Source organism: Schistocerca americana, chromosome 2 (assembly GCF_021461395.2).
Source record: "Schistocerca americana isolate TAMUIC-IGC-003095 chromosome 2, iqSchAmer2.1, whole genome shotgun sequence".
NCBI classification, from domain to species: domain Eukaryota; kingdom Metazoa; phylum Arthropoda; class Insecta; order Orthoptera; family Acrididae; genus Schistocerca; species Schistocerca americana.
This window is the reverse complement of record NC_060120.1, coordinates 37528856-37540020: the sequence shown is the minus strand read 5'-3', so window position 1 is coordinate 37540020 and position 11165 is coordinate 37528856.

Here is an 11165-nt window from a genome sequence, read left to right as displayed (position 1 = left end):
GGTTACTTTAACAACATACTTGAGTTAATATAACAACTTAATTTTTTTGTGTTTTTTGTTTTTCGTTTTTATTTTTATTTATTTTTTATTTTTTAAATATTTTTTTTCTTAATTTATATCTAAAAATTCCTCTATGGAGTAGAAGGAGTTGTCATTCAGAAATTCTTTTAATTTCTTCTTAAATGCTTGTTGGTTATCTGTCAGACTTTTGATACTATTTGGTAAGTGACCAAAGACTTTAGTGCAAGTATAATTCACCCCTTTCTGTGCCAAAGTTAGATTTAATCTTGAATAGCGAAGATCATCCTTTCTCCTAGTATTGTAGTTATGCACACTGCTATTACTTTTGAATTGGGTTTGGTTGTTAATAACAAATTTCATAAGAGAGTATATATACTGAGAAGCTACTGTGAATATCCCTAGATCCTTAAATAAATGTCTGCAGGATGATCTTGGGTGGACTCCAGCTATTATTCTGATTACACGCTTTTGTGCAATAAATACTTTATTCCTCAGTGATGAATTACCCCAAAATATGATGCCATATCAAAGCAATGAGTGAAAATAGGCGTAGTAAGCTAATTTACTAAGATGTTTATCACCAAAATTTGCAATGACCCTTATTGCATAAGTAGCTGAACTCAAACGTTTCAGCAGATCATCAATGTGTTTCTTCCAATTTAATCTCTCATCAATGGACACACCTAAAAATTTGGAATATTCTACCTTAGCTATATGCTTCTGATTAAGGTGTATATTTATTAATGGCGTCATACCATTCCCTGTACGGAACTATATGTACCGTGTCTTATCAAAATTCAGTGAGAGTCCGTTTACAAGGAACCATTTAGTAATTTTCTGAAAGACAGTATTGACAATTTCATCAGTTAATTCTTGTTTCTCAGGTGTGATTACTATACTTGTATCATCAGCAAAGAGAACTAACTTTGCCTCTTCATGAATATAGAATGGCAAGTCATTAATATACATTAAGAACAACAAAGGACCCAACACTGACCCTTGTGGAACCCCATTCTTGATAGTTCCCCAGTTTGAGGAATGTGCTGATCTTTGCATGTTACGAGAACTACTTATTTCAACTTTCTGCACTCTTCCAGTTAGGTACGAATTAAACCATTTGTGCACTGTCCCACTCATGCCACAATACTTGAGGTTGTCTAGCAGAATTTCATGATTTACACAATCATTTGATTGTCTCGTGGTCTTAATGATACGTCCAGCACTCAGGCATGGCGGTCAGTCGGCTAAAGAAGTCCTCTAGATTGTCCTGAGACAGCTGCCACATATCTGCTGCTGCCTCAGTCCGGATGACTTTTTTAATGGTAGTGAGCAGTCGAGGTTCGCAGCGGGAGGTGACGTTTGTTCGTCATTTTCAAAATGCCGTGCAAGATGTTGAGAACTGATCCATAACTGATTTTTCTCTTATTTCCGCTATCGCCTCTACTGTGACACACCGGTCTTCGACTGCCAGAGCCTCCACTTCTTTGGAGAGTCCCGGTTTTTTGCAGGGAAATGGTGCAACACTTCGTTTCTCGTCATGCAAAATTGTCTGACCACACTGGAAGGGTTTGCGCCCCTTAACCACTGCCTTATGTGATGGTGCATTGTTACCGTGCACTGCAACAGCGTGGATACTTGCAAAAATGAATTAGTTCACGATATTCCACTTTACTGATGTGGTGCGCCATTTTTTTGGTTCGCTTATGGCAGGCTACGATTCTGTGACGCCTGGATTTCAGTATGTGCCAGTAATGCAGACATTTAACTGAAAATAAACAAAAAATTAATTACATTCTTTCCTGAGATGATAATTAAAAATTTAGAAGAACCCCTCGTAAAGGAAAGAGACGTCCTCGATCTTTGCGTCCCCTACGTTCGTATTGAACCTAACATCTATGATTTGCTATGGGAAGCCCTGGGGGACTAGGTCACACCTACCAGAACATGAATTAGTTCTATCTTGTCTAGCTGCAAATGGCAGCCACTGTGAGTAGTGATAAAAACATGACTAAACTGCGTAGTCTCTCGTGGAAATATGCACGATAAAGCCAGCTGTCGCTCTTATGTAAAACCCCCAAAAAACCGTAAAAACATTAACCAAACCGAAGAAGCTGCTCCACGAGGTTTTCTTTTCCATCGGTGGACTTCCCCCGTTTCCCCAAAGGGTCGCACCAAAAGTTCATTGTGCCCTGGAGATGCCGGTTTTCCAGCAGATGCACCATGACTTGTCAGCTTCCGAAGTAGCTGTGTCGGCCGAAAAAAGTATCTGACGTCGTCTGTAATTCGCAGGTACAAAGCTAGAAAGATGTACTGTAGCTCCTGGGTTTTTCCTGAATGATGGCACGTCACAGAAAGTGGATAAAACGCGCCCGTAAGCATTCAATTTCCCGTCTACATAACGTCAGATTCATCTTTACGATTTGGGTACTTTTTAAATAGTTACTATTTTTTCTACTAGTTCCATAACATGCTCTCTACGACAAAATCTTGTGCCACTTTTTTTTTCAGTTTTTCGCTTTTGTACAACTTCCTCGGAATTTGCCGTTTGACAATGCCTAAAAGCTTCATTACGCTTTTGGTGCAAGCTTTTTTGTCAAAAATTTAAATGTACTCGAACGTTGTAACTGGCCGTTTTCAGACAATTCCAAGAAGCTGCAAAACACATCAGCTGTCATAACGGTGATGTACAGGACAGATCACGTAACTCTGTCTTATGGCGATGGTTTCAAACACATCAGCTTTTGCGTGTTTTCAAACGTTACGACAGCTCTTGTACTAGACAGTTGCTTTCCGTCACTTGAAATTTATCGGTGTTGATTCACCAAAGCTTAACGTAAAGACTTTTAATGTTAGAATATGTCAATTATTTGTTTTCTCTTTTATTTTACGCTGCTTCTTGTGGCTGAATGGATACCTTAGCGAATGAACCAGTAACGTCTGCCTCCTTGTTGTCTGAGGCGTCAACGGATTTCTTGCACATCTCATGTACATCTACATGTCTACCCTGCGATCCACACGTGTCTGGCAGAGAATTCATCGAACCACTTTCAGACTATTAATCTGCCATTCCGTTCTCGAATAGCGCGCGGGAAAAACGAACATTGAAATCTTTCCGTCGGAAGTCTTTATTCTTTTATTTTATTTTCTCACTGCGTAAACGGGCACCAACAGAATATTTTTGCAATCAGAGGAAAAAACTGGTGATTGAAATTACGTCAAAATATCTCGCCACAGCAAAAAGCACCTTCGTTTTAATGATTGTCATCCCAAATTGCTTATGATGTCAGTGACACTCTCCCCTATTTAGTGATAATACAAAACAAGCTGCCCTTCTTTGAACTTTTTCGATGTCCTCCGTCAATCCTATCTGGTACGGATCCCACACCGCACAGCACTATTCCAGAAGAGGGCGAAGAAGTGTAGTGTAAGTAGCCTCTTTGGTATGCCTGTTACATCTAAGTGTGCTGCAATAAAGCGCATTTTTGGTTCGCCTTTCCCACAACATTTTCTGTGTGATCGACCAAACTTAAATTGCTCGTAGTTGCAACACGTGGTTATTTACTTGACTTGACAGTCCTTAGACTTGTGTGATTTATCGTGGAACAGACATTTAACGGATACCTTTTGGTACTCAAGTTGATGACTTCACACTTTCCATTATTTAGAGTCAGCTGACACTTTTCGCACCATATAGATATCGTGTATAAGTCGTTTTTCAACTGGTTTCGATCTTCTGATGGCTTCACTAGAGGACAAATGGACTGATAAGGTAAAAAATGGGGAAAGAATCGGCGAGGAAAGGAATATATGGAAAACACTGACAAGAAGGTTCAAGACGATAGGACATGTGTTAAAGCATCATGGAGTAACATCCATGGCTATAAAGAGAGCTGTAGAAGATAAAAACTATAGCGGAAGACAAAGATTGGAGTACATCCAGAAAATAACTGAGGACGCACGTTTTAAGTGCTACAGTGGGATTAAAAGGTTGGTACAGGAGAGGCATTCATCGTGGACAGCATCAAACCGGTTAGAAGAGCAATGACTTAACAAAGAAAGAAGCATCATCTGCAAACAATCTACACTTTCGCAACAGCAGAGGTACTACAACACTTCCATGCGGAACACCACACAGCACTTCTGTTTTACTCCATGACTTCCCGTCGATTACTATGGATTATGATATTTCTGACAGGATATTACGAATCCAGTAGCACAACTGATACTCCACAGACAGGCAATTTGATTAGAAGTAGTTTGTGAGGAATGGTGTCATAAGCCTTCTGGAACTCTAGAGACGTTAAATCAATTTGAAATCCCCTGTCAACAGCATTTAATACTTCATGTGAATAAAGAACAAGCTGTATTTTCTGAATCCATGCTGACTGTATGTCATTAAATGGTTTTCACGAGGTAATTCATAACGTACGAGCGCAGTATATGTTCCAAAATTCAACCTCAAATCGATGTCAGTGATATGCGTCTGCAATTCAAAGAGTTATCCCTAGATCCTTTCTTAAAAATTGGTGTGACCTGTGCAATTTTGCAGTCTTTTGATACGAGTCTTTCGTCAAGCGAGTGGTTGTATATGGTTGGTAAGCATGAGGCTATATATCAGCATACTCTGAATGGAATTTAATCGGTATACAGTCCGGAGCTGAAGACTTGAAGACTTCGAAGTTAGTAAAGTTGGCATCTTGGCAGCTTTTCTTGATTCGAATTCTGGAATATTTAGTTTGTCCTCTCTGATGAAGGAATGAATTTTGGAAAACCGTATTCAGTAACTTCGAGTTAGTGACACTTTTAGCCGTAACATTACCATTACTGCCGCAAGGTGAAGGTATTGATTGTGTCTTGTCACCTGTGTACTTTACATACGACCAGAAACTCTTTGGATTTTCTGCTTGGTTTCGAGACAGAGTTTCGTTGTGGAAACTCTGATTGAGTCACAACTCAGTTTAGAGTTAAGTAAAACATCACTAACATTGGAGACATTGGGTTCTTTTAAACTTGGCATGCTTTTTCGTTGCTTGTGCTATAGTGTTCTGCTCTGTTTTGTGTACCGTGCCGTCTCGGTTCCATCTCTTATTAATTTGTTTGGTATGCGTCTCTCAACTGTTACCGAAACTTATGCGGTCTACGTTTACATAGTATGGAAGGAGTCGAGACTGTCTGTTAGGAAGGGTTCAAGAGAAATTTTATCGGTTTTTTTAAATAAATATACTGTAATTTGCTTCTGTTTTTGGTGGATTTGTATGTGACGGTATTCAGTCTTGCTACAACTATGTTGTGGTAACTAATTGCTGTATTCGTCATGATGTTCCCTATTTACTAATGATTATTTGCTGCTAAGAGGTCAAGCAAGTGTGTTTTCACAACCACTTACACTTCGAGTGGACTGCTCTTCTATTGTTCTGAGAGGAGACAAGCGAATACGCAGCGTGCAAGGATAGGGTAACTAAATAACGGGAATATTTCAGATGTGTCCAATTTATTCTTCTCTGCCTAATCAACGATCCACATTTCATGTGTCATATTGTTGTTGTGGTCTTCAGTCCTGAGACTGGTTTGATGCAGCTCTCCATGCTACTCTATCCTGTGCAAGCTTCTTCATCTCCCAGTACCTACTGCAACCTACATCCTTCTGAATCTGCTTAGTGTATTGATCTCTTGGTCTCCCTCTACGATTTTTACCCTCCACGCTGCCCTCCAATGCTAAATTTGTGATCCCTTGATGCCTCAGAACATGTCCTACCAACCGATTCCTTCTTCTAGTCAAGTTGTGCCACAAACTCCTCTTCTCCCCAATCCTATTCAATACCTCCTCATTAGTTACGTGATCTACCCACCTTATCTTCAGCATTCTTCTGTAGCACCACATTTCGAAAGCTTCTATTCTCTTCTTGTCCAAACTGGTTATCGTCCATGTTTCACTTCCATACATGGCTACACTCCATACAAATACTTTCAGAAATGACTTCCTGACACTTAAATCTATACTCGATGTTAACAAATTTCTCTTCTTCAGAAACGCTTTCCTTGCCATTGCCAGTCTACATTTTATATCCTCTCTACTTCGACCATCATCAGTTATTTTACTCCCTAAATAGCAAAACTCCTTTACTACTTTAAGTGTCTCATTTCCTAATCTAATCCCCTCAGCATCACCCGATTTAATTTGACTACATTCCATTATCCTCGTTTTGCTTTTGTTGATGTTCGTCTTATATCCTCCTTTCAAGACACTGTCCATTCCGTTCAACTGCTCTTCCGAGTCCTTTGCTGTCTCTGACAGAATTACAATGTCATCGGCGAACCTCAAAGTTTTTATTTCTTCTCCATGAATTTTAATACCTACTCCGAATTTTTCTTTTGTTTCCTTTACTGCTTGCTCAATATACAGATTGAATAACATCTGGGACAGGCTACAACCCTGTCTCACTCCCTTCCCAACCGCTGCTTCCCTTTCATGCCCCTCGACTCTTATAACTGCCATCTGGTTTCTGTACAAATTGTAAATAGCCTTTCGCTCCCTGTGTTTTACCCCTGCCACCTTCAGAATTTGAAAGAGAGTATTCCAGTTAACGTTGTCAAAAGCTTTCTCTAAGTCTACAAATGCTAGAAACGTAGGTTTGCCTTTTCTTAATCTTTCTTCTAAGATAAGTCGTAAGGTTAGTATTGTCTCACGTGTTCCAACATTTCTACGGAATCCAAACTGATCTTCCCCGAGGTCCGCTTCTACCAGTTTTCCATTCGTCAGTAAAGAATTCGCGTTAGTATTTTGCAGCTGTGACTTATTAAACTGATAGTTCGGTAATTTTCACATCTGTCAACACCTGATTTCTTTGGGATTGGAATTACTATATTCTTCTTGAAGTCTCTGGGTATTTCGCCTGTCTCATACATCTTGCTCACCAGATGGTAGAGTTTTGTCGTGACTGGCTCTCCCAAGGCCATCAGTAGTTCTAATGGAATGTTGTCTACTTCCGGGGCCTTGTTTCGACTCAGATCTTTCAGTGCTCTGTCAAACTCTTCACGCAGTATCTTATCTCCCATTTCATCTTCATCTACATCCTCTTCCATTTCCATAATATTGTCCTCAAGTACATCGCCCTTGTATAAACCCTCTATATACTCCTTCCACCTTTCTGCCTTCCCTTCATGTGTCATGTGGATAATGAAAAGGCCTTCCCACAAGGTCCCAGAGCGGTCTCGTCTTGCCAAAAACCTTAATTTTCTGACGAGCAGTTGTAGAGGACACTGTTTTTGGTGGAGTAGAGTAACTATCGAAATATGACTCAGACCTATGAGACGCATCTCTGAGATCTTTCTGTTTGATCTAGTCGAAACCTGCATGTGTAACGTCGGATGTGGAACGCCACTTGAGCGCGTTCAGTAGGAGCAGTACGAATAATGGGACTTAAAGTAACGTCGACGGGTAGTCACTAGAAACGGAATGCAGTGTCGTACTGGGGGAGGATGGTTCGGCCGTGCCCTTTAAAAAGAACTACACTTGTATTCACCCTAGGAGATTTGTTCATTTCTGCACACCTACATACGGCTTTCTCGACGCTTCCCATTGCTCATACAAAAAAAAGTTCGTTACACTGCAGCTGAAAGCTTTTTGACAAAACTTTAAATGTGCTAGTACATCACGGTATGAATCTTTACGTGCGAGAATGCATTTGAACATTCTTCCTCTCAAATAAGAGTCCAGTATTCCACCAAGGCACCACTTTGCTCTGTGATTGTGTTCTATCAGTAGAAGGGCGCATTGTAGTCTCTCCAAGTGAAGGCACCCCAGGAAATTTCGTGCCCGTGCAGATAATCTGCGCCTCAGTGACACCAACGGGGGAGAGATTCTGTGCGTGAAGATTGCGCTGCCTCCGTCATATACCTGACACAGAAATCATAAAATGGAGATAACATAGGAGTCTTCAGAATCGTAATAAAGAAGTAAAGAAATATTCAGAATATGTAAGCGTTTGGACAGTACAACATTCTGTCTCTCTCGGTCAGTGAAATGTAACAGTGTTTTGTAACTATTCTGCATCTACATCTACATTTATAGTCCGCAAGCCACCCAACGGTGTGTGGCGGAGGGCACTTTACGTGCCACTGTCGTTACCTCCGTTTCCTGTTCCAGTCGCGTATGGTTCGCGGGAAGAACGACTGCCGGACAACCTCCGCGCGCACTCGAATCTCTCTAATTTTACATTCGTGATCTCCTCGGGAGGTATAAGTAGGGGGAAGCAATATATTCGATACCTCACCCAGAAACGCACCCTCTCGAAACCCGGACAGCAGGCTACACCGCGATGCAGAGCACCTCTCTTGCAGAGTCTGCCACTTGAGTTTATTAAACATCTCCGTAACGCTATCACGCTTACCAAATAACCCTGTGACGAAACACGCCGCTCTTCTTTGGATCTTCTCTATCTCCTCTGTCAACCCGACCTGGTGCGGATCCCACACTGATGAGCAATACTCAAGTATAGGTCGAACGAGTGTTTTGTAAGCCACCTCCTGTGTTGCATTACAGAGAAGCTGGATTCAGGTCTATTTCCAGCAATCCAGAATTATGTTTTTCGTGGTTTCCCTAAATCATACGAGGTAAACGCTGGAACTAGAAATTTCCTCTCCCCCCCCACCTCCACCGAACCCCAAACTCCTTCTCTTCCTACTTCTTCTCTTCAGCCACCTCTGATTACCTGCCAGTTCACGAATAAAATGTTGAAAATAGTGTTTTTGGAAAACAGTTCCCATTACGTGCACCGTGGAGTCTATGTCACACGTGGCGACTATATAGCTCCCTTTCATACAGAAGGCAAGAAGAACGTCTAGGGTTTTTTGATCTAATAGGAAGATGGCTCTCGCTATACTTCACAATAGGCTAGTTTACTAGCGTTCATGAGGTTTAAAATGAGCAATAAGCTCGTTTCGTTGTAGTGTGCTTGTGATGCAAATATTGTTTGTTGTGCTAGTAAACAGGATGCTGAGTCCAGATAGAACACCAGTAACAATAGCCCAACAGGTCGAGGAATGGCTGAAAGAACGTGCATGACGTAAGCGGATGACAAATAACTCACAGTGTCCTTGCTGTTCTTGGAAAGGAGTCTGGCCGCATAGAAAGTCATCAGCTGCCTCAGTGCTGCAACTAGCTTCAGCAGCTACGACGGATTTACTGCATACTGGCTGAAAGAAGCAACACGACTGTGAATTGCTTTATATCATTTTATTTCCTGATATGAGTTTATCTCGTTCTTGGTCTGCTAGAAGCTGTTCGCCAGATAAAGGTTCGATATGCATCTTCATACAACTGTTCCTACATTTATATCTGTACTACACATACCACCTTATTGTGATTGGCGGAGGATAATTCGAGTAGTATTATAATGTCTCTTTCAGGATTACTACATTACTCGGTGACGTCACGCAACGTCATTCAGTGAATTTCTATGTCTCCCATTATGTCTGGCAGCTAGCTTTCCTTGGCCCCAGATCCCTAGGTCGCTTCTGACACGTACTGTGGTTATTTTAGTTAGATTTTCTTTTCAGTCGTATCCTTCCGGTTTGTCCGATGTATATTAACTCACAATCGTCATATCCAATTCTATATATTCCTCATTTATTTAATGGTTACATTCCTTGGGTGATCCGTCATTTTCAGTGGAGGAGGAGGAGGAGATTACTGTTTAACGTCCCGTCGACAACGAGGTCATTAGAGACGGAGCACAAGCTCGGATTAGGCAAGTATGGGGAAGGAAATCGACCGTGCCCTTTCTAAGGAACCATCCAGGCATTTGCCTGAAGCGATTTAGGGAAATCACGGAAAACCTAAATCAGGATGGCCGGACGCGGGATTGAACCGTCGTCCTCCCGAATGCGAGTCCAGTGTGCTAACCACTGCGCCACCTCGCTCGGTTCAGTGGAGGAGACTGTTGCACCTGAATGATGGTGTATATGGGAATTCATGATATTATCTAGTCGGTAATTAAATCTAATGACTGATCTTGCCCGCATCTCGTGGTCGTGCGGTAGCGTTCTCGCTTTCCACGCCAGGGTTCCCGGGTTCGAGTCCCGGCGGGGTCAGGGATTTTCTCTGCCTCGTGATGGCTGGGTGTTGTGTGCTGTCCTTAGGTTAGTTAGGTTTAAGTAGTTCTAAGTTCTAGGGGACTGATGACCATAGATGTTAAGTCCCATAGTGCTCAGAGCCATTTGAACCATTTGACTGATCTTACACTGAAGAGAATAAGAAACTGGTACACCTGCTTAATATCGTGTAAAGCCCCCCCGAGCACGCAGAACTGACGCAACACGATGTGGCATGGACTCAACTAATGTCTGAAGTAGTGCTGGAGGGAACTGACACCATGAATCCTGCAGGGCTGTCCATATATCCGTAAGAGTAAAAGGGCGTGGAGAACCCTTCTGAACAACACGTTGCAAGGCATCCCATATAATGTTCATGTCTGGGGAGTTTGGTGGCCAGCAGAAATGTTTAATCTAAAAAGAGTGCTCCTGGAGACACTCTGTAGCAATTCTGGACCTGCTGGGTGTCGCATTGTCCTGCTGGAATTGCCCAAGTCCGTCGGAATGCACAATGGACATGAATGGATGCAGGTGATGAAACAGGATGCTTACTTACATATCACCTGTTAGAGTCGTATCTAGATGTATCAGGGGTCCCATATCACACCAACTGCACACGCCCCACACCATTACAGAGCTTCCACCAGGCTGAACAGTTCCCTGGTAACATGCAACGTCCATGGATTAATGGGGTTGTCTCCATTCCCGAACACGTCCATTCACTCGAAACAATTTGAAACGAGACATGTCCGACCAGGCAACGTGTTTCCAGTCATCAACTGTCCAATGTCGGTGTTGACGGGCCCAGGTGAGGGGTAAAGGTTTCTGTCGTGCAGTCATCAAGGGTACACGAATGGGTCCTCCGCTTCGAAAGCTCATATCGATGATGTTTCGTTGAACGGTTCGCACGCTGACACTTGTTGACGGCCCAGCACTGAAATCTGCAGCAATCTGCGGAATGGTTGCACTTCTGTCACGTTGAACGATGCTCTTCAGTCGTCATTGGTCCCGTTCTTGCAGGATCTTTTTCCGGCCCCAGCGATGTCGGAGAT